We start from the raw sequence: 25,809 nt of genomic DNA on the forward strand, positions 1-25,809 counted from the left end.
GTTGATGTGAAAAAGATGAAGGAATATTGAAAAAAGAGTGGGGTTGTTCGAAATAATGATGAGTTTGGTAGAGTGAAAAAGAGGAAAAGAAAAAGGGTGGGGTTAGGGAATAATGATGGGTTTGGTGGGGTGAATAAAGGAAAAGGAAAAGGAAAAGGGTGGGGTTGTAATGTTTGTGGGAATTAAAAAAAAAAGGAATTTAGGTGGAATTTTAATTTATGAAATGGCCAATTGATTACAAGTTTGCCCAAATTAGGTTTACGAGATAGTCAAATTAATTTAATTGTTAAATTCAGCTAAAAATTAAATACGATGAATTAACATTGATTAATTAACAAGCTTGTTAATTCTAACAAAATAAACTTATTAGCTTAATTATGAATTAAAATATAAGCTATTAATTTACGAAGTAATTAATAAAAAAAAGTCTATTTTAGATTATTTTCGGATATGTATAAAAGCTAATAATCATATACATAATTATATATAACTATATATATCATTCAAAAATTTTAAAAAAATGACAAAATTACTTTAAAATAACTGAAAAATATTTTTTTTGATCTAAAAAATAATTACTTTAGATTATTTAAAATTAAAAAAACTCGATTATTAATTTACGTTGTGAAGGATCAAAATTGTCAACATATAGCAAGAGAGGGAAAAGTGTAGCCTAACAAGAGGACTAGTGGCTCTCATATCTTAAACATACCTTAAATGAAATCGAGATTGGTAATATATAGTAAAAGAGAGAAAAGTGTACCCTAACAAGAAGGGAAAATTATGCGGTATGACAAATCTTACTACTATATTACGCGTTTAGGGTATAGTTTAAAAATAAATATGGTTCACAGCAGACATAACTATCTATTTATGTGGTATGACAAATATATATGTATATCACTTACCAATATACAATGTTTTTGACAAATATACATATACAATTCGTCTCTCGCTCTCCTCTCTCCTCTTTTTCTTGATCTCGCTTGCCTCTCTCCTCCCTCTCTTAATCTTGCGCGCCTCTCTCCTCCTCTCTCTCAATTTCGCCTACCAGATATACAAATACATATGTATACCAGTTATATTTATACAATTTTTTGATAAAATATACATATACAATTCGACAGATATACATACAGAATTTGTCTCTCGCTCGCCTCTCTCCTTCCTCTCTTTTTCTCGCTCGCCTCTCTCCTCCTCTCTCTCAATCTTGCTTGCAAGATATAGAAATACATACGTACATACATACATATATACATACATACATATATATATCAGTGTTTGTATATTTCGATATATAAATAATTCGTGGGTATAACGTTTGTATAATTCGCTACAACATTCTCTATCTCTCATCGTCGCCGGCGAGCACACCCTATACTTCTCTTTCTCTTCATTGTTGTTGCTTCTCCTTCGCCAACAGTAACCACCGGCACCACCGACAAAGAACACAGTGAACCATCGGCAAACCAAATGACCACGAGCAACCTGCCACCACCAGAATCCAACAAAACAAACAACCAGACCAACATCCTTTCTTTCCAGCGAGCGAAGCTCGCACTCCTCAATAACAGCAGCCACAACAAACATCTCTAACGAGTTGTTGTCCGGAGAAGACAGGCACAACCGTCGCATCACTCTCCATCGACGAGGACCAAACGACCGCCAGCAATCAATGCCGTTCTCCTCTTCTTTTTCTCCCGTCACCTTCGCAGTAAAAACCACAAGTATGAAAAGACGGAGAGGCCAGCGATTCCGGTCAGCGACGAAGGTGAGGCGCCGTCGTTGAACCAATAAGACGAAAGGTCAAAGACAGATCTTCACAAATCCGTCCTTGGTACAAGTTTATTTCTCTTTTAAAATTTGACTAATCTGCATATCATTTCAATTCGTTGTTGCTGTTAGATATAAGATTTGTGAAGGTGGTTCATTCACTTTTTTCTTTGTCTTAAGATTGCAGATTATGTGTGTTGGTTGTTGGTTCTATGCGATAATTCCGAGATCTGAAGTTAGTTTGATGTTAAGTTTATTTTTGCTATATTGCTATGGATTCTATTCAAAAGCTTGTATTTTGGGTTTAAAACCTCAATTTTTGTCTAAATTGACCTTGAATTTGCCTAATTATTTTGGTTAATTTTGTATGTGTGTCATTGATCTGAATATTATTAAGAACGGCTTGTATTTGAAATTGAAATTTTGATACAAAATTGATTATTCACTGATTTTGGTATACTCTATGTTGATTCTGAAATTGGTGCAATTAGTTTAATTATGATGTAATCTGATTTGTTAAATGATCACCTAATTTTAGAGTCTAATTACAATAGATGTAATATTCCTTGATCAATTTTTTATTTCATAGAATATATAATCGATGTTCTTAAACTTGAATAACTCTAAACCTAATTTCTTTGGATTCTCAATATTAATATTTGTCAGAAAAGTCTCAAATATCATGTCAAGAGGGATCCATTGTCAATAATTGCAAAGAAAAAGAAAAGAATCAATTATGGGCGGAAATAAAATAACCTTTACCCTAACAAAAATATGTGTTTCATGACTTTTTCACCAATTTTTGAAATAAAGCTTGATTAAGTTTGACCAAACCACAATAATTGATTTGGTTGTTAAAAATCTTGATAGATTTGTTGTTGAAATATTTTGGATTTTGTTGTTGAAATTAGGTAACTCTTTTGAAATTTTGGCTCCTCTTATTGACTATTTTGGGAGAAAAAGTCTTACTAAAATAGTGGCCTGTTGATTTTCTTGTTTGATGATTGTTTTGATCATTATAAAAGAAGATCTCTCATCTTCATTAGAGAAGGAGATACACACACAGAGAGAAAAAGAAGAGAACAAAAACATAGAGAGTAGAGAAATAAAAGTAAAGAAAATTTTACTTCACATTTTTTAAAACACCTCAAACAAAAATAAAAAAATACTTCTAGAATACTTTAATATTCTGTTTCTAGCTTGGCATCACAGTTCGAATTTCTATTTACCTATTCTTCCTAACTAAAGTATCCAGGTTAGTCTCAACCTTTCTTTATATGTTAGTTTGTTGTTTTTAAAAATGTCCCTGCCTTGCTTGTTTGCTTTATTGAAGTAAAATTATATAATCATGTTATACATCCATATTATGTGTATACTGTTTGCATTTTCTTTATGGTTTAGCAGGGTTTGAGCTTCAAAGTTCAAGACATGAAGAGTTCATTTGGATTAGGATTCAAATAGTTTTAGTTCTCGTTTTAGTTTTCGTTTTATTATTTCTATTTGTCCATTATTCTTTCTTAATTATTTTGGCCTGTAATAATAAACTTTGTATATAATAAAAGGGAAAAATACATGGGGAGAGAATATACTTGCTACTTGCTTATTTTTTTTATTTTTTAGTTTATCATGAATTTATGTGTGTTTGGGATATATGTTTACATGATATAGTTATAATATTCATATTCACATGTTTAGGCTCATTTATATGCTATATAAGTATTCCATTTTTTAAAAAAGATGTTTGCTTTAATAAAAATAAAAGTAAAATAAAATAAGATAAAATGATCTAAGGTTAATTTATTAAATATTGTTTATCATCATATACATTTCAAAATAATTTTCTTATTTTACATGTGCTATCTTTGTTTATTTTTATTTATTTAAATTTCATTGGAGTGATTGTTTTGATGACTACCTTACATTATAACTTGTCTTTTGAAACTGAAACCATGCTTATAATTTCAAACAATAACTTTGCCATATTAATTGTTTAAACATTATATATGTAGGATCTATTAAATAATTTTGAATATGATGATTTAATCCTATTTAGATTTGAATATCATTTTACATAGACATCATGCCGATAGAATTGTATAATTTTAATATATCATGTCTATATATATATATATATTAATTAATATTTTTCAACATGCTAATCATTTAAAAATCATGTTCATAGAATTTTATATTAATATCATATAGCAAATCATGTCTATAGAACTTAATAAATATATATTTCTAATTGTAAATCATGTATAAATTCCACCATGTATTAATATGTAATGAATATTTTCAGAAGGTTACTTTAGGTAGAAATCATGCTTATAGGTTAAGATTGACCTCCCAAATTAATTATGCCTAATATTGGTGACATATATTTTATCAATTTAGACATCATGTTCATAGGACTTAATTTAATACTCTCATCATGTCAATTGCATAGAAATCATGTTGATAGGATTTTAATAAATGTTTATCATGTTATTATGAGTAGAAATCATGCCTATACGATTTTAATAATTATTATCATATTATTTTATGTTGAAACCGTGCCTATAACATTTTAATAAATATTTCAGCATATAATCATATTAGAAAGCATGCTTACTATTTTTCATAAATTTTCAATATATTGTTAGAAATCATGCTTATAGAATTTTAAATAAGTTTTCATAATGTTATTTTATAAAAGAGATTATGCCTGTGATATTTTAATAAATTTTCAACATAATATTTAAAACCATAGTTACATTATTTTAAAAAAATTTCAGCATACTATTAACTAAAATCATGTTAATATGATTTTATAAACACTGTTAGTTAATAACTAAAATTGTCAAGCAGGCCTTCTGTTATTACAATCACCTTAGTAATTAAAATTTCCCTCATATGTCTAAATAATAAAATTTGCCTCCATGATTATTCAAGAACAATCATTCCCGTGTACAAGAACAAGGGAGACATTCAAAGTTGCACCAACTATAGAGGTATCAAGCTGCTAAGTCACACTATGAAAGTGTGGGAAAGGGTGATGGAAATGAGGGTGAGGAGTAGTGTGTTTATTTCAGAGAACCAGTTTGGATTCATGCCGGGGCGCTCGACTACAGAAGCCATTCATATCGTAAGGAGATTGGTGGAGCAGTATAGGGAGCGAAAAAGGGACTTACACATGATATTAATTGACCTAGAAAAGGCCTATGACAAAGTTCTAAGAGAGGTCCTATAGAGATGCTTGGAGGCGAAATGTATACCTGTGGCGTACATTAGAGCAATTAAAGACATGTATGATGGAGCTAAGATCAGGGTAAGGACAGTAGGAGGGGACTCGGAGCACTTTCCTGTTACGATGGGGTTGCACCAGGGATCGACTCTTAGCTCGTTTCTATTCACCCTGGTGATGGATCAATTGACAAGACAAATACAAGGTGAGGTGCCTTGGTGTTTGTTGTTCGCGGATGATATAGTCCTAATTGACGAGACTCACAACGGAGTTAACGACAAGCTAGAGGGATAGAGACAGACGTTGGAGTCTAAAGGATTTAAATTGAGTAGGACTAAGACAGAATACTTGGAGTGCAGGTTCTGTGGCCTGCCGCGTGAGGCTGGCGGGCAAGTGAGGCTTGGTACCCAGGCCATTCAAAAGAAAAGAAGCTTCAACTATCTTGGGTCTATTATACAGGAAGATGGGGATATCGACGACGATGTTTCACACTGTATCGGTGCAGGGTGGATGAAATGGAGGCTCACCTTCGGAGTGCTGTGATAAGAAAGTGCCACCAAAACTCAAAGGCAAGTTCTACAAAGTGGTGGTTAGACCGACTCTATTGTACGAGGCGGAGTGTTGGCCAATCAAGAAACTTCATGTTCAGAAGATGAAAGTCGCAGAAATGTGAATGCTGCGATGGATGTGTGGGCACACTAGGATGGATAAAATTAGGAATGAAGATATTCGAGATAAGGTGGGAGTGGAATTGGTGGAGGAAAAGATGCGGAAAGAGAGACTGAGATGGTTTGGGCATGTGAAGAGGAGAGACACAGATGCTCCAGTGCGGAGGTGCGAGAGGTTGGCTATGGACGGTTTTAGGAGGGGCAAAGGGAGGCCGAAGAAGTATTGGAAAGAGGTGATTAGACATGATATGGCACAGTTGCAGCTCACCGAGGACATGACCTTAGATAGGAGGTTGTGGAGGACTCAGATTAAGATAGCGGGCTAGGTGGCTTATCTTTTCTCCATAAGTAGTCGTAGTTGTGCTCATTTGTTTATTAACATTTGATTTTTGCATGTGATTACTGCTTATATTTGTTGGTCCGGTTTACTTTGGGTATCCTATTTATCTATAGTAGTTAATGCTCCTTTCTCCCCGATCTTTACTACCCTGACTTTATCACTCTCATTATTTATATTTTTATATTATTTTCTATATGGTTGGCTCTACTGACCTATGTCTTGTTTTCCTTGTTTTCCTTGGTTCTCCTCCCTTGTTCTTCTCTCTTAAGCCGAGGGTCTTTCGGAAACAGCTGCCCTACCTTTCAAGGTGGGGGTTAGGTCTGCGTACACTCTACCCTCCCCAGACCCCACATGATGGGACTATACTGAGCTTGTTGTTGTTGTTGTTGTTGTTGTTGTTGTTGCCTCCATGATTATTCAAGTTCTTATATGTATGATACATACGTCTGATTGTGTACGCACACACAGTAATTTTTATGACTTTTCACTATTTATCTATGTTTTTAAGCATGCTAATTAATTAATCTAGAGGCTTACTTGAGATTTTATGTACTAACTGCTAGTCTTATCTATTTTGTTTGACGATGTGTCTAATTAGGATGCCTATATATTCTTTAGTCTAAAACCTACCCGAATAGTATGTCTAATGCGTCTTGGATATTAAGTTGGGACGTTAGACACCTTTTGGGATGTTAGTTTTTTTTTAGATCGTTTTAGGATCATAATAATAAATAAACTTACGAGGGGTGGGGGTAGATAGGTCCTTCGAAAATGATGGAAGTTGACCCGAGCAGAAAAATGACAAAACACTATATTTTTGTCTTTCGATTAATAAGCCGGCGTTGATCCAAAGAATATGAGTACATAAATATTTTTTTATCCCGTCTACTTTTAAATATTTTCGTTTGTATATATTTGAGGTAGTTTAACGTTTAAAAAAAATGAAATGATTCCTTTTAGGCATCACTAATTTTTATTACTTCGCTTGCCTTTACTCTTATTTAATTAGTTGATGATATTTATTTATCCTATATTAATTCTAATATTGATTGTTTAGTTTAACTTAATTAAATCCTTTGAAGAGAAACCATTTTTATGATCATTTGTTTCATTTAAATGATTTATTTAAATTATCCCTCCTTTATTCAATCGTTTTCATACCAAGTCTATTTTTCTTATAAATTATCCTAAATGTTTTAAAGTTTATATTCTTTTCAAATTGTTTAATGTCTTGATTAATGTTAAACACATTTTCCCAAAGTTAGTCAAAATCAAGAGTTTCAAATCGCCGGATAACCGCGTGTTAGCGGCCACTTTGAATGCTTAACACCTTCTCAAAGTGGAAATAAGAACCTCGTATCTTTTTCTCTGAATTTTTAAGACTTAAATCTGTTAGGGTCTTTTAAATTAAGTTTTCTTAATTTCTTTAAAAAATTAAGTGGCGACTCTTCTTTTCCAAAATTGATTTTTTTCTCTAAAATTGAAATTAATTTTAAACTATCTTTTTCCGACATAACATGGAGTAATTATATTTAAAAGGTTTGTCATATCTGAAAATTCTCCTAACAAGAATGTAATGGTTGGTTGCTCTTATGGGCTAGGCCCAACTAGTTGCACATAGGGAAAATCTTTTTTTAATGGATTATTCATTTTTGGGTGGTATCAATTTTGTGGAATTTTCATAAGTAGCTTAGTCCTAAAATTTAATAGGCCAAAATAGCTATAGATTAGGTAACTACATTTTGTAATTGTAGCTATAGACATTGTTTGTATAATTCGCACATCCATTTTTATAATTCACTGTCGCTGCCTATATACAAACAGGGTAAGTATATAAAAATTATGTATTTATATATTTTAGGAATTTTTCAGAACTTATACAAATCAAATATATAAATATGATAATGATATACAAGCTAGGGTAAGCATATACAAATTCTGAATTTCTACAAACAAATTCTGAATTTATATAATTGGAAGCTTAATTATACAAATTCTGGACGTGCTCCTAGCAACCCGGATTAAACTATAGTGGTGAGTGATAATTAGTTTAAACTATAGCTATGATACACAATTAAATAGTATATGTTTGCTTAGTCGCGTAATTTTTTCATTAATTCAAAAATTTGAAAAAAATAAATAAATAGTAATACTGAGTCACTAATATATATATATATTTGTAACTGATATAAAATTGAAGAAGCAAAGTTATAGCATTAAAAAATTTGGTGTGCCAATAAACTTTAATTTATAATTTTCATTATAAAAAATATTTACTTTATGTTGCCTTACGTTTCTCTTAGGGTTGGATATAAAATATCGAAAACCGAATTATCAAATCGAATCAAATTTTTTGATAATTTGGTATTTAGTATGGTATTTGGGAGTAAAATTTTAGAATTATGGTATTTGGGTTTGAGATTGGCACGAGACATTAGTACGATTTGGTATTCAATATTTTTCGAATATCGAATTATTTATTTAATGAAGGCCAGCTATCAACATGTCCATTACTCATTAGTACAAGTCCAGAGAGAAATTTAAAGACTTAACACATAAATAATCCAAATATATATGTCTTTTAGTTGTGTCAATTTGATTATTTTTTTGGATATATTCTTACTTGTTGATTTTCTATTATATTGTGCCTTCACATTGAAAAATAGAAATAATTGGAGCAATAGTATTATCTTTGTAATACAATCGGCTACAACTTCAATACTATATTACCGAATATCATACTGAACCAAAATTTAATTTTAAAAATTCGATATTTGATATCCGCCTTTAACTATCAATTACTGAATTATCAATTCAAAATTTTAAAATCCCAAACTTAATATCGAACACCCACCCTTAGTTTCTCTTAGTAAAAAGTGGTAATTGTTGGTATTTAAAAGACACGTTTCATTATAAATAAATTCTAAAATAATTATGCATAACAAAACATGACATCATTGGAGCAAAAAATAAAAAGGAGAAAAAAACAATGCTAACTTTAGAGGCATTTCACATCACATCTTCTATACCTAGCTTAAAAAAAGAGTCATATTTAAAAGTAAAACAACATAACATCTAGAGTATAAACTCAATAGAGGAAAAAATAAACATTAATACGAGAGGTTAAAAGTACAAACGAATTAAGCAAAATTATACGTAAAATTAAGGGTAAAATTTGAAACCATTGAAGAGTACATAAATTTGTTATTAAATATTTAATATATAAACAATATCTTTTGGATCTTTACCTGATTGTTCTAGCTATTTTTTTCTATTGGAATCGCTTCATAAATGTTTCTATCCTATTCATTGTATTTTTGCCATAGAACATAGAATTGAAGGCCATAAAAATGTGTCACATCACCTTATCTATATTTCTCCTTTATATTATATATAGATATAGATTATTTTGGAAGGTCAAATTTTCTAGTTTCCTTTAGTAATTTTTTTCTTGAAGGACATTACTTATTTTATATTGCTATGCTACAGTTGAACCTTAGCACTTTCTAGAAAGTAATGTGAAATGGAGACAAGCATAATATTCTTCATATAACAAATGTTAATTAAAGTATAATAATTTTGAATTTACTCTTTCCTGCAACCAGTTTCATGACTATTTATTTGAAATATTTAAAGAGGAAAAATTTAAAAATATTGGGATTCTATCATAATTACATAACCACTCTATCAATTTCACTTATAAGTACATAGTTGCCAAAACGCGCTATAAATGATTATATTTTTGCCACTATTTTAGAGCAATATAACTAGTAGTGCTAGTAAATATACTCAATGAATTAATCATTAAGCTAGAATTGTTCTTGACAATTTTTCTTTGTGGTTTTCTTATTCGGTGTTCAATACACTCGTTGAAATTCGATTAAATTTAGATTTACATCTTGTAGGATTCATTTTTTAGGAGCGGCAGAACATAATTTTTTAATTTTCATTTTTAGAGCTCGAATTCGAGACTTCTAATTAATCGTAGATAGATCTTAACTATGTCCCAGCAATCCATTATTGGAGTAGCTCAATGTGACTCTCATCTCTAGTTGGCCAAAATCAACAATAAATATAGAAATCGTTGTAATCATGTGACAATTATTTTCATAAAAACCAAATTGCTTCGTGGTACTGGTCCACAAGAATCTTTAAAATAATTCTATATAAGGGAACTTTCAAAAAATTAAAGAATGTTGAAATCCTTAACTCCCTAAGTGTTAGTTAACAACGAATAACCTTTATTGATAGAAGCTTCTACTTGAGGTCCTTGAATAGATTTTATTTGTATATATATATATAGTCCAGTTTTGAAATATTAAACAAGTCTTCAAAGAGTTCTTGTTACAAATAACAAACACCAGATGAATAAAAAATGTGACTGGTGTTTCATTTTATTCCAAATTCCGGTTGTCCTATATATTATGCTTCATGAAATAAAAAAACAGAATGCTTTGGGGCTTGACATTTTTCTAATGCAGTTTCTTGTCATTTGAAATGTCAAAAATTGTACATTATTGTATTACGATAATAATTAAACTTTAGTAGGTATGTTAATGTATAAATTTTCAAATTAGAAAATAAATTATTTTATTTGAAAATTTAATAGAAAAGTATTTGCGATGAAACAGATATTCAATTAACATTTTAAAGGAGCTATAGTAATGCTAATTAACAGATCAAAAAGCATTATTTGCCTTGTTATATTTCTTTGAGTGCGATACCCTGGAATCATGTATGAACATAAAATATTTTGTGCAAGAGACTATTATTTATTTAATCTATGAATTTTGTCTCTTAGCCCTTCTATGTATCAAATTATTTTACTCTAAGGGTGTGTTTGGAACGAAGAAAAATGTTTTCCTAGAAAATATTTTCATGTAAAACAAGTTGATTTCTCACTTATTTTCTCATGTTTAGTTGGTAGGTAGAAAATATTTTCTGGAAAATATTTTCTAATGTTTGGTTGGAATCAAAAATATTTTCCAGAAAGTGGAAAAATGACAACAAATTTCTAGTTCGTGGCTGATTTAAATTGTGTGGAAAATATCTTTTTAAATTTTTAATTTTTTTGGTTGGGGGGCTGGGGCCTGGTTTGGGGGTATGGGGGTTGGGAGTAGGGTGGGATAACAAAATTTAATTTTTTTTGAGGGGCAGGGGCTAGGGTTGGTGGGGGAGTCGAGGTACGGAGTAGAGTAAGAAAAAAAAATTGTAATTTGAGGTTGTAAGAGAGTTTTAGAAGATGTTTTTTTTATGGGAAGTTATTTTCCTTAAATTTGAGAAAAATAAATTGATTTGAAAAATATTTTTCAAAACATTTAAGCCAATTAAATATGAAAAAATTGAAAAATATTTTTTGATAAACATTTTCCTTCCTACAAAACACACTCTAAAGCACCACTTTACGTCATTTCAAATAAGAACAAACTAAAAAAAACGTATGTGAACTTTGTTATGAAATGAGTAGCAATATTAAAATAACAAGAAAGATAAACAAGAAAATAGCAAGTGTAGTATTTTTATTTTCACTTATTTTTGCTCATTCCTTTTTTACAAGAAGAGGGGATATATATGTATTTAGGCACAAGTATATTGTATGAATATTTATTTATCATATATATATTTGAACACCAAGTGTACTATATGAATAACTAGTTTACAACACATAGTATAATGTGTGTATATGTTACCACAAAGTACATTTTGTGTACATTTATGTTACAACATAAAATATATTTATGTGAACGTCTATTTTACAAGAGACTTCGCATTGTCCTACTACTGTTATTATTCTAAACTAATAGTGACTCATTGTACAAATATAATTGAGGACGTGACGGGGTGGATAAATTTAAATTGGAAGTCTTGAACTTAAGGTTAAAAATTCTTTCTTCCCATTTGGTGATCTTACAAACTGAATAAATTTAAACAATGAAGTTTCGAAATGTCCAAAAAAAAGAGGAATATAATTAGTGGATAAATTCTTCACCAAAAATATGTCTTTCAAGCCAAAAGATTTTTCAAGTTTTTGCACAAACCTAATCATAAATTCAACAAAATTAGGTTAAAAATAATGAAGGATGAACATCGTGCCATCACAAATTAAATAAGGCAAAATATATTGAATATAATATGGTACTCCCATCTCAAATTATCCATTATTTTTTTTTCTTTACACGTTTTTAAAATATTATTAATTAGGAATAATTTTGATTATTTTAATTTTATTTATATCTAAGCTATATATATATATACACCTACATTATTTTTTTTGCGATACGATTATTTCTCAAATCCTGCATGAACTCACAATGCTTCGCAAATCAATCATTGCTCTTGCATTTCCCCACACATTGCTCATCATTAGAAGAATTTTCAACTAGATATAATTATAGTAATTTCTTTTCCTCCAAATTGTACTTTCCAGCAGTTCACTAAACAAAATTAATGTAATGGTGAAACAAGATAACTACTCTAAATTAGAACTTATCCATAGGCCCTTATAGTTTGAATAGTTCTTCTAGTGAATTTTTTTTTTTTAAAAAAAACCTTTTTGATCTTATATAGGACAAAGGTCCAATTTCAATATCTTTTTTTTGTCTGATTAAATCCAGGTAATTAACTTCAAATTCTCCTTTAGAGATGGACCTATATAACTTAATGCCACAAAATCTTAAAACTGGTAATCATAAAATATGATTAAAGTTGTTCTCACACTATAGTACTATTTTTCTATTGAAATTTTCCACTGAAAAATGTTTAATGAAATTAGTGAGAAAAAGAAAAATATATTCAGTGGCTATTATCAGTATATTAATGAAAATTTATTTTTCATCAAATGTTTAAATTTTCCAGTGAATTGGTTTGCTGAGAATGATATAAAAAAATTATATTTTATAACACATATTTATCATTGATTTGTGGTGGAAAAAATCTCTATTTCTAATAGTGTGATTAAAACTCTCTCTATATATTTTAGGGGTGTTTGCATTACTAGAATTAGATTCCCTCGATAAAGAATATAATTAACGTAAAGTAGCAGTAATCTGAGAATATAATTATTGACAAAAACTCAAATTAAGGACTAAAAGGCAAAAGCAATGAAATGACATTAAAAATAATTAGGCATGCATTAGTCGAAAGCAATTTTTTTAATTTTTCACGATCGTGGATTGATTCAATGAATTCAATGATGTTAAATGAAATATCCTATTAACATTATGGATGCTAGATTCCATAAAAAGTGAAAAGAACTTGGCAGGGGTGTAGCCAGCAGGTGCAAGGGGATCCCTCTGATTCCTGTTTGACTAAAAACTTTATAGGATATATAAGATTAGATTATTATTTTTATATAGACGTTAATCTCTTCAACTTCTTAGTATATTTTTTTTAAAATTTTAAATTTTTTTAATAAAAATTCTGACTTCGCATAAGTTCATCTCATTCTTTTTGTTTCTTATTAAAAAGGAAAAGGGAGATATAATAATCATTATTCTTTCACATAATTAGAGTTCAGATTCCTACTGATCATCTGTACATTTTTGTTTTGCTTTCACTTCGAGTGTCTCAATTAAGTACCTCAAGAAAAGATGTAATTAGTGGTGGGTCTAAAATATATAATTACGGCTTGAAACTATTTTGCCTAGTCCCATCACAATCAGCATATTTTATATTTACATTATTTTCAAAATTAATATAATTAAAAAGGTAGTGAAGATGAATTTGGGGAAAATATAATACTGTAGATAGTTTTGTCTTTTGGTATTTAATTCTCGTATTAATGTATTGTTGTTTCATGTTATATTAGGTACAAACTAACACATCAAATTAAATAATAAATTATACCAGAACTGCATGACTCAAAATAATAAAAATTAAAAACTACATAGACCAGATTTTATATCATGATTATTACATCCAATACATCAAACAAAAATACGACCTAATTGCCTTGTATGAATTTGTATGATCAAGATTCAAGTTCATGGCATGTATGGTATGTTTTGGCCCACTTTTGATTAAATCTTATTGTGATTAAATCTTTATCCCCGACAATAATTAATAACTTTTCCTTTCCAGTAACAAAATGAATGTAAACATATATTAGTAAAACAAGATAACATACTCTATATTCGATCATAGCTATAGACCTAGCCACTTGTATTTTGAATAATTCTTGTACTAACACTTTTTCTAATTTAACGTAGGACAAAAGGTCCAATCCTAACCTTCTTTTTGTCTGAGCAAATCGAGATAGCTTTTAATTCTCCTTTAGATGGACCAACTTTTTGGGTGATCCTCAAGTTAAATCTTCAAATTTGTAAGAATAAAATATAATTAATGTTATCATTAATTAACTCTATATTTGTACTATAATAAGGAAATGGTTGGAATAATTTAAGTTCCTCGACTTGGGTGCAAGTGTCAAATACAGGTGTAGATTTAGAGGTTAAATTTTTCATGATTTTAAGATTTGAGGGTATGAATTCAGCAATTACAGATACGTGTACTGAAATTCGGCTAAAGATAATTCAAATATCTAAAAATAGAGTTATATGTCTGAATTTTGATAGATTATCTAAAAAACGAAGATATTCCAAGAAAAAATAATGATCAAGAGAAGAATCATCGAAGGAGATAAATAAGGAAAATGATTGACAGAGAAATTTCTATATACAATATAGGAGTATTCTATTTTCACCAATTTAACCTTAATTTTTATTTTGACTACAAAATTATTGTGTTTGTCCCGAATACCTCTGTCAGTTTTAATCAAAATACCCAAAAATCAGTTGACCAAATTTGATATGAATTTCATACCGACACCTACACCTGCACCCACACCCATGGTTTATCAATACAAATGTGGTACCAAAAATAAAAGATCTGAACAACTTAGGTTGAAACTACCTAAAACTAGACTGGTAGTGTTAATAGCACTATTGTTCCGATCCAATCCACCGGGCCATGCGGGCACATACTCTAACACCTAGATAGGAGAACCCTTACAAAATATCATGCGGAAGTTTAATAAAATACTATTATTAGTCCTAAAAGAGTAGTAAAGACACCGTATATTAATTTAAATTTTCAAGGTTAATTACAAAAAATACTTTAACACCCCTGAGGATACTAGTCTAAACAGGTACAAGAGCTTCTAAAGATACAGAGTATAAATAAAATAAGGCATAGCTCCCACCATAAGGAAGGAAGAGTAGAAGCTATTGGAGACTCATCTTCGTCTTCACCTAAGAAATATCACTGACCCTGCAACCAGATTATGCCAAGTGACATAGCAAAAGTAGTATCAGTACAAACAACACATACTACTGGCATCATCGGTCAACCCGATACCCACAGCATATTATAAGAAGTCGACAATAAGAAAACATGCTCTTAAGGAAAATACATCGTCAAACCTTTATGCACAAACTCTTATCATTCCCATTAACCTCATTAAAGTCGTTCAAGCGTAACCCTCACCCCTTCTAGTTTATCTGCTGCCAACTCTAATCCAGATTAAGGCCTAGACATTTAACACATAAAAGATTTTCTGAACTACGGGGCTCATTCACTTTGTCTAACTAGTCTACTACCTTTAGCTTTCACACCAACACCTGGCCCTAGAATAATTCACATCTCACTCGAAAGAGGAAAATTTTAGGTGGGCTAAGACTCATATTCTAACCATATTGTCCCGCTGTGGTGGGACCTATCCCGCTCTAGTGGCTTTGCCACAGCGGGATTCCTCCGGCCAGAGTGGACTATCCGGAGGTAGAAGCTCTGAATTCTCTTCAAATCCCCCTTTAACAAATATGCTCATAGGACATCAGCAATATCTGACTTTAAGTCACTAATTTCACTTAACAATACATCGATTGCTATCCACTTATTTACCTATGACCTCATGCTTACGATGCCGACAAGTCTAGCAACCATAACATAATTCGAACGAGCATACACATGAACACATTATCAATTTACCATTTCAAAGCAATATATAGTTTCACATTATAAATTTCAAATATAACAGTCAACATAGTAACACTTGGACCATTGGTCATGCTCAATTAAAATCGAGTCAATTTTTCTATCATCACATATATAGTCAAGATTAATTCATAGATGATAGCCACATAATGGTTCTCTAATGGAATCCATACCCAAACTATATATGTGTCGGAACGTGACACCTGATCCAATATGTGTGTTTGAATGTGACACCCGATCATATATATGTGTCGAAATATGACACCTGATCCTATATATGTGTCAGAACATGACACCCGATCTAATATATATGTCGGAATATGACACCTGATCCAATATATGTGTCGGAATGTGACACCTGATTCAATATCACAATCACAACCACAATCATAGCCCACGACGAATAGTTCACATACTTGCACAATCAAGTAACAAGTTCATTGCATGCAATTGTTCACAAATAGTCATTTCATTGGTTTCATTCTATCTTTCCCTTCATTAACAATATTTCATCAAGTCTTTTTTATTCAAGGTAACACTTTTAGTAGAGCAAGTAAGAGATTATAGATTTTACGGTCTTGAAATTATAGACCAATCACAACATATCAATCACTCAACCACAATAATTAAATGCATGGTAGACATTACAACATTACTCAAATACTATTAAGAGTTTATATATAATATAGACTAAACCATAACCTCAAGCCACAGGTAATCAAATAGGTTCATGGCAAGAGACTATCAACACTAAGTCATTCACATTCATCCTTTATTTCATGATTCACATTACTCAAGTAATTCACAGGGAATAATCAGCATAAACACACATAGTTATTGTATGAACATATCCCTCTATATACATCAATAGCCCATAATTCCTAAGTCTCAGAATTTCATTATAATCCAGCTATTGTCTACACTTAATCTCACAAGAATCATTGGCCTTCTAAACAGTTTCACCAAGATTAACATTCAAAAATTGGACCTTTATCACTAGTCACATAATAATTATGACCCACAATATACATTTCCACTCTAAACAACAATTGGCAATCATTTAACCATCCAGAATCTGTGCCTGAAGGCCTAAACATGAAATCTCCCATCAATCTACATTATATTAAGCAATGGGAACGAATTTATAACTGCTCAATTGATAAACCTAGCCTACCTGGGCGCCAAGCGATTTTAGAAGGATTCAGCACGATTGTTGACTTCCGGAAGGAGAAACTATGGAGACGGGCCTGAAATCCATGGATTGTAGCCTTCCTCGTGTTAGAATTCTGTTTCTCCTTTCTCTCCAAGCCTAGAGCAGCCTTTTGGGGATTTCTAGGGTAACCCTCATCTATTTTGGCACTGAAGGAAAGAAGGAGATTATAAAAATATGTCACTTTTAAGTTCTGGCCCGTCGGATCCTGCTACAGCGGCTTCAATCCCACTCTGGCGGCTTTGTTCAGACAGTGTCCAGTAAAACAAACATATCTTTTTACTTCGAACTCCGAATGATGCAAACTTGGTAGCATTAGAAAGAAGACTCATAGACCTTTAATTATACAGGTCATGAGCCACCAATTCATTATAGGCTGAGATATATGGTCGTTTGAAGTTGACCCTAGTTTAAACTCAAGTTCAAAACTAAATCGGAAAGACACTTTCAACTCAACTTTGAGATAGGAGCATAGTACGGCATTAATTCACAACTAATGCACTCGCATATCAAGGAATTGATCCTAGTCTTCTGACAAAAGAGATTCGTATACCTTTATCGTAGATATTTTTATAATGACAGGCTAGATCATTACAACTATGAATACTAGATAAAAGAAGAATATCCAAATTTAAGTGGCAATAATTTGTGAGTAAAAACTTCACTCAATTTATAATTTAAGAACTAAGCAAAAAGATAAAAAATAAAAAAAGAGGCAAAACCAGTGAAGTGACATCGAAAATATTCAGGCATGCAATATTAGTCATTTTTCACTTTATAAGTTTTCATTGGAAGCAATTTTATTTCTTTTTATCTTTCTTCAAATCTTTGGTTGATTCATTGAATTAAATGATGTGAAATGAAATTTTTACACCATATTAGATGCCAATAAAAGTGAGCGGCGGTGTGTAAAAAAGAAACGGAGAAACAATTATATTTTATTTCACTACCTATATTAATCAAACTTATTATATATTGTTGAAGAATGAAAAAAGTCTCACATTGGTGGTTAATGAGATGGGTGGATTCCTTATAAGGCTTGTGCAATCCTCCTCCCTTTGAGCTAGCTTTTGGGTTGTGAGTTAGGCCTAAGACCTAGTTTAACATATATGACTATATGTCCTTAGTATATAATAAAAAAAATACAAAATCAAGCTATTCAAAAGATATTTACGCGTAAGTTGTCACGACCCGAATCCGGATGTGATGGCACTCATCTCAATCCACCGAGATAAGTCAGCCTAATACCCAACGAAAAGTAGATGCGGAAGAAAAGAAAAGAATCAAAATTTAACTTAAGCGAAAACACGTAAAAGAAACTCAACATCCCCCAAGATTGGTTGTCACGTGTACAAGCTACTAATTTATTATCGAAGTACGAAAAGAAATACAGTCATAATGTCTTTGTCTCTAGAATAAGACTAAAACAAAAGAAAAGAGCAAGAGGTGTCCGCTAGATAGATTTAACAGCTACCTCGACACTCAGAATGATAGCCTAGGATATAGTAGAAAATGCTAGAAGATCAAGCAGGTCCGGGATCACAACCTACACAAGTGTGGAAGCAAGGGGTGAGTACCAAACAACACGGTACTCAGCAAGTGGATAACTAAAACTAAGCAAAACTTAATAGATACAAGTACTCTTGTCCTCCCAACCGAACCTCCTTAACTACAACCTGCATAAAATCAGCCCAACTCTACACTTGTACAATAACAACAATAATACAGTCCACAAATACTCATCAATAGTCTCGTCAATGAATCATACCAAGTCAAGTTCAGCACACACAGAGCAATATGAGGGTAAACACAAATTCATAAATATCAGAAAGGTGCAATGCAGTGCAATGAAATGATGCATGCCTGTCCTATCCGTACACATCCGCTGAATCACAGTTCGAAACCCATGGAGGACATTTCTGTCCATGTAACCTGCCACGAAACGTGTGGCCCGTCCCCTCAATATATATATCTTGCCACGGAGCGTGTGGCCTGACCCCTTTATTTCATAATACCTGCCACGGAGCGTGTGGCCCGACCCCTTTATTTTATAATACCTGCCACGGAGCGTGTGGCCTGACCCCTTTATTTCATATCATTTCCAGTTTCAACAAAATATATCAGAACCAATGCAATCAATTCATGTTCATATAATTCACGATAATAAAATGACAACAACAATAATTCTTCCTGTCTCACACCAACATAATTATTTCATATGTCCAAAATAAACTCATAATCACAACATATCAATTCCACCAATACATGTCATTAGATCACCATTTTATACCCTCATCTCCATTTTTAAGGCTAATCATACAGTCAATAACCCAGTCCAATTCTCATTACTCCCTAGAATATATGACACGGAAATACAAGCATCTATAAGATTAGAAATTCACTTGCCTTAATTAATCAAGAAATCACTCCGAGACTTGGGCCTTCCCTTTTTGTTGAGCCTCCAAATCAATGTAATCTAGTCAGATAAATAATCACAATAAGATTTTGAAACTAAAAACACTCATATTATCATATATCTAGCCTAGACTCAAATCTGTAATCAAGTTCCTAATGTTGAAGTCAAATAACATCTCACTCTCATATTTTTTCCAATTTCAAGTCTAGGGTTATATCTTAATCCCTCCAAATAGAATAAATCTAATGATATTCATATAATATAATACATCTAATATTCAATAGCTGCTAAAATCTTGACAGAAGCCAAAAGAAAATTTAAACCAAATAGTAAATCTTTCACAATTTTCGGTTTCTTTCCATATTGCATCATAATTTATAATGATGTGCCACTCATTACTGTATGATTAGTTCTCCTAACCAATCACTAACATATAATGCCCTCAAAAGTGCATGTTGCAGCAACCAAGAATTTCTAATAAATAATTTGATTTCTTTATTCTTTTCTAATCCAAAACCTACCCTACAAATTATTACCATTAATGGATTTTTTTTCTTTTACCCGTGGTTTGGAAAACTTTGGTATTCACTGTGAATAATAAACTATTGTTAACTAATGCTTTCAACATCATAAAATAATAATTAAACTACACCCACTCAACAATTAATATGAAAGGAAATAAGATAATCTTGAAGCCATTACCTGAAGGTGTTGCCGCTTCGACGTGCAGGTAGGTTTTTTTTTCTTCTTCTTCTTCTTTTTTCGCTGTGTTCCTTTTCTCTTTTTCTTCTCTTTTCTAATTAATTAATTACTAAAAGTGATATAAACCTACTAACTCTAATTTAATAAATATGGGATAAGTGGTACAGGATGTTAAATATATCATCACTTCAGTCCATTAATTACATGAGTTATCTGATTTCACCTCTCCATTAAATAACCATGGTTATCGAATAGTCCAAATTTCTAATTTAAATTTTGCAGAGAGAGTATTTTGTGGAAGAGAGATGACTCATTCTTAAAATGACCAAATGGGTCATTACATTATCCACCACTAAAAATCATGTTCGTCCCCGAACATAAAGTAAAAGAAAGTACCTGAAGCTTTGAATAGCTGGGGATATCTAGCGCGCATATCAGCCTCTGTCTCCCAAGTCGCCTCTCCAACTGAACGGTGCTTCCATTGTACCTTCACTAAAGCTATCTCTTTGGTTCTAAGCTTACGAACCTGTCTATCTAGAATGGCTATAGGCTCCTCCTCAAATGTCAAGTCTGGACCCAACTCTACTGAATCGAGTGACAACACATGAGACTCATCCGGAACATACTTTCGGAGCATGGAAACATGGAACACGTTATGCACAACCGATAAGCTAGGTGGTAAGGCCAATCTATAAGCCACCTCTCCAACTCGCGTCAAAATCTCAAATGGGCCAATGAATCGAGGGCTGAGCTTGCCCTTCCTCCCAAACCGCATCACGTCTTTCATGGGAGACACTCGAAGCCAAACATGATCGCCCACCATGAACTCCAATGGTTGAACTCTCCGATTGCATAACTCTTCTGCCTACTCTGGGCTGTAAAGAGTCTACCCTGAATCCTACGAACTTACTCCATAGCATCTCTAAGCAAGTCTGTGTCTAAGGAGTCCATCTCAACTAAGTCAAACCAGCCAATTGGAGATCGACACCGCCTACCATACAGGGCCTCAAATGGAGCCATCTGAATACTGGAGTGATAACTGTTGTTGTAGGCAAACTCCGCTAGGGGCAAGTGCTGATCCCATCTAGCACCAAAATCAATAACACAAGCTCGAAGCATGTCCTCCAACACTTGGATTGTCCGTTCGGACTGACCATGGGTTTGTGGGTGAAAAGCAGTACTCATATCAAGTCTAGTGCCCAAACCATGTTGTAATACCTGCCAAAAGTGCAAAGTGAATACTGAACCTCGATCCGAAATGATAGATACTGGGACACCATGAAGCCGAACGATCTGACTAATATACAATTGGGCTAGTTTATCCGCTGTGTACCTTACCTTAACTGGAATAAAATAGGCGGACTTGGTTAGTCTGTCAACCACCACCCATATAGAGTCGTAGCCACCAACGGTGGGAGGTAAACTCACAATGAAGTCCATGGTGATCATTTCCCACTTCCAAGTGGGAATAGGCATCCTCTGACTCACACCCCCAGGCCGCTGGTGCTCACACTTTACCTGCTCGCAAGTCAAACACTTGGATCGAACTCTGCGATGTCCTTCTTCATCCCACACCACCAATAGTGCTGGCACAGATCATGATACATCTTGGCCGCTCCTGGATGGATGGAATACCTTGAACAATGAGCCTCTTCCAAAATAAGTCTAGTCAGGTCACCCACTTTAGGCACACAGATTCTGCCGCCAATCCTCAATACACCTTTCAAATCAAGTACCGCCTCCTTAGCTTCACCCCTTAATACCTTATCTCGAATGATACATAACTTCTCATCCTCAAACTGCCTCTCCCGAATCTGCTCAACCAAGGAAGAACGTGCCTCCACAAAGGCAAGAATACCACCATCCTCTGAAATCTGTAACCAGACAAGGCTATTAGCCAGCCTCTGAACATCTCTAGCCAATGGTCGCTCTTCAACTCGGATTGCAGCAAGACTCCCCATACTAGAGGACTTCCTACTTAAGGCATCCGCCACCACATTGGCTTTTCCTGGGTGATACAAGATAGTCATGTCATAGTCCTTCAGCAACTCAAGCCATCTACGTTGCCTCAAGTTCAGATCCCTCTGACTGAATATATACTGAAGACTCCTATGATCGGTGAAGACCTCGCAATGCACACCGTATAGGTAATGACGCCATAACTTAATCACGAAAACCACAGCCGCTAACTCCAAATCATGAGTATGATAGTTTTTCTCATGGGCCTTCAACTGTCTTGAGGCATAAACAATCAATTTCCCCTTTTGCATCAATACACCGCCTAAACCAACACCGGAAGCATCACAATATACAGTAAATCCCATACCTTCCTCGGGTAGCGTCAAAATAGGAGCCGAAGTCAATAAAGTCTTGAGCTTTTGGAAGCTCGCTTCACACTCGTCGGACCAATGGAAATCCACGGCCTTCTAAATCAATCTAGTCACTGGAGCTGCAATAGTGGAGAAGCCCTGCACAAACCGTCTATAATAACCGGCTAACCCTACAAAACTATGAATCTTAGTAGGAGAAGTAGGCCTTGTCCAACCTCTAACTGCCTTAATCTTAGCTGGATCCACTCTAATCCCCTCTTTGGACACCACGTGTCCTAAGAATGTAACAGAATCAAGCCAAAATTCACACTTGGAGAACTTTGCATACAACTTTCCTTCCCTCAATTTCTGAAGTACCAACCTCAAATGACGGACATGATCTGCCTTAGTTTTGGAATACACCAAGATGTCATCAATGAATACTATCACAAAAGAATCTAAGTATGGGCGAAACACTCCATTCATCAACTCCATGAATGCTGCGGGGGCATTCGTCAACCCAAATGACATCACCAAAAACTCGTAGTGACCATAACGAGTCCGAAAAGCTGTCTTAGGGATATATGACGCCCTAATCTTCAACAATCTTCAACTGATGATAATCGGACCTCAAGTCTATTTTGGAAAATAATGCCGCTCCCTGTAGTTGATCAAATAAATCATCAATACGGGGAAGAGGATACTTATTTTTAACAGTTACCTTATTCAACTGTCTGTAATCGATACACTTCCTCATAGTCCCATCTTTCTTCTTTACAAACAAAACTGGTGCACCCCAAGGAGATACATTAGGGCGAATAAACCCCTTACTTAACAAGTCTTGCAACTGATCCTTCAACTCCTTCAATTCAACTGGAGCCATGCGATATGAAGGAATAGAAATGGGTTTAGTGCCAGGCTCTAAGTCAATAGCAAAATCAATGTCCCTATCCGGAGGAACACCAGGAAGATTAGTAGGAAATACATCAGAAAATTCCTTAACCACTGGAACAGTCTCTATAGGAGGTGACTCAATACTGGTATCCCGAATAAAGGCCAAATAAGACATACACCCTCTATCAATCAACCTTTGAGCATGAATATATGAGATAACCTTATTGGGATAGGAGCCATTAGTACCCTTCCACTCAATTTTCTGGGCACCAGGTATCGCTAAGGTAATGGTTTTAGCATAACAATCGAGAATAGCACGATGGGGAGAAAGCCAATCCATACCTAATATCACATCAAAATCTACTATCCCCAGAATAATCATATCTACCCAAGTATCATATCCGGACAAGGAAATAAGACAGGATCGATATACTCGATCCACCACTAAGGGTTCACCCATGGGTGTAGAAACATGAACGGGCAAAAGCATACGATCACATGTCAAATCAAAGTCAGATGCAAAATAGGCAGATACATATGAGAATGTAGATCCTAGATCAAATAATACAGATGCAGGTCGATGGCAAACTAGGACAATACCTGTAATAACTGCGTCGAAAGCCTCAGCCTCTGGTCTCCCTGGAAAAGCATAACACTGAGCTCCCCTACCACCTCCGACCTTCCCAACACCTCTACCTCCTTCTTGAGGGACTATAGCACCACTAGCACTCCTACCAGAAGTGCGACCACCCCTACTAGTCTGGGCTCTACCTCTACCTCTGACTGGCGGCGCTGGCCCTCTTATTGAAACTGAAGAACTAGGTTAGGTTCCTCCTCGACCCTGAGATGGACACTGCCATGAAAGATGATCCGGATCACCACAAGTATAACATGCTCTCCCGTGTGAGAACCTCTGCGATGAACCTGAAGAACTTGTATAACCACCTCGGCTAACTGGCCTCTGCTGTGACCCCTGCTAACTCTGACCTGTACTGTATGACCCACGAGATATCTGACCATTCTCAGCAGTTGGCATAGATGCATGAACTGGTCCTCTACGCGGGAAGGAACCACCTCCTCTATAGGATCCTCAACCTCCAGATGAGGTATCCGAAAACTGACCAGAAGCACGGGCCCTCTTGGAGTCCCCGAACTCCTCTCTCTCCATCAACTCCGCCTCCTTGGCAGCACCTACGATGGACTGGAAGGAAGCACCCTCACGAGCGGGTCGAAAAACTGTTGTACGAATGGTATAGTTCAGTCCTCGGACAAATCTGCGAATCCGCTCTATCTCATCAGGAAGGACAGCCATGGCATGTCTGGACAACTGGTAGAAACGAGTCTCATATTCAGCAACTGTAAGTCTCTCCTGCCTCAAATTCTCAAACCGTAATCGGCTCTCTTCCTTCACACTCCAGGGGATGAAACGGTCATAAAAGGCACTAGCAAACTCATCCCAAGTCATCTGGGGTGACCCAACTGGCTTGGAACTCGTATACACTCTCCACCACTCTCTGGCTGGTCCACGTAACTGTAGTGTAGTATAACGAACTCCGTGAGTCTCAGCTAACCCTACTGCCTCCAACAACTCTCAGCACATGATCAAGAACTCATGTGCATCCTCAGTCTTCCCACCCTGAAACTGTGGGGGGTCTATTTTTTAGAACCTCTCATATCGGCGTTGCTCTTCGTCAGTCAACATGAGCACAGGTGCAACCTGGGCTCCTCCTACCTATACTCCATCCTCATCCGCTCTAGGGCCCGTAGGTGGCTGGTCTACCGGACCCTGAACAATTGGAATCTGATGCTGCCGTGGGGTCTGAGCTCCTGCTCTAGTTTGAGAACCCTCAGGTGTACCATTCACCCTCACACTCTGATTAAATCCTTCGAGCGCATCCAATACTCGTATCAAAGTGGCCTGAAGCAATGGTGCAGTAGCAGACTCTTGAGGGGCCTGTTCCTCTCTACCATCAATCTGTGGCTCAAGAGAAGCCTCTCTAGCACGACCTCTAGCTGGCGCCGCCCCTCGAACACGACTTCTGCCTGCCGCCACACCCCGACCACGGCCTCTAGTTAGGCCTCTATCCCTACCCCTAGTTGGGGTCCCAACATCAACCTCGAGAAGTGCCTCCCTTCCTCTACCTCTAGCCGTAATTCTGGTCCTGGCCATCTGTCAGAAAGGACACGCAAAAATTCAGTACCAACGCAACAGGCACGATACAAAGTGAAAGAACAAAGGGAAGATTTCCTAAAAGTCCTCATAGTCTCTCAAAGATAAGTACAG

At 34.4% G+C, this 25,809-nt stretch overlaps 1 pseudogene; it reads right to left on the reverse strand.

Annotated features, from left to right (window-relative positions):
• Positions 1-20,674: 20,674 nt before the first annotated feature.
• LOC129902583 (uncharacterized) lies at positions 20,675-24,693 on the reverse strand (annotated as a pseudogene).
• Between the last annotated feature and the right edge of the window lie 1,116 nt (positions 24,694-25,809).

The sequence above is a fragment of the Solanum dulcamara genome, chromosome 9, assembly GCF_947179165.1.
Source record: "Solanum dulcamara chromosome 9, daSolDulc1.2, whole genome shotgun sequence".
Lineage (NCBI taxonomy): Eukaryota > Viridiplantae > Streptophyta > Magnoliopsida > Solanales > Solanaceae > Solanum > Solanum dulcamara.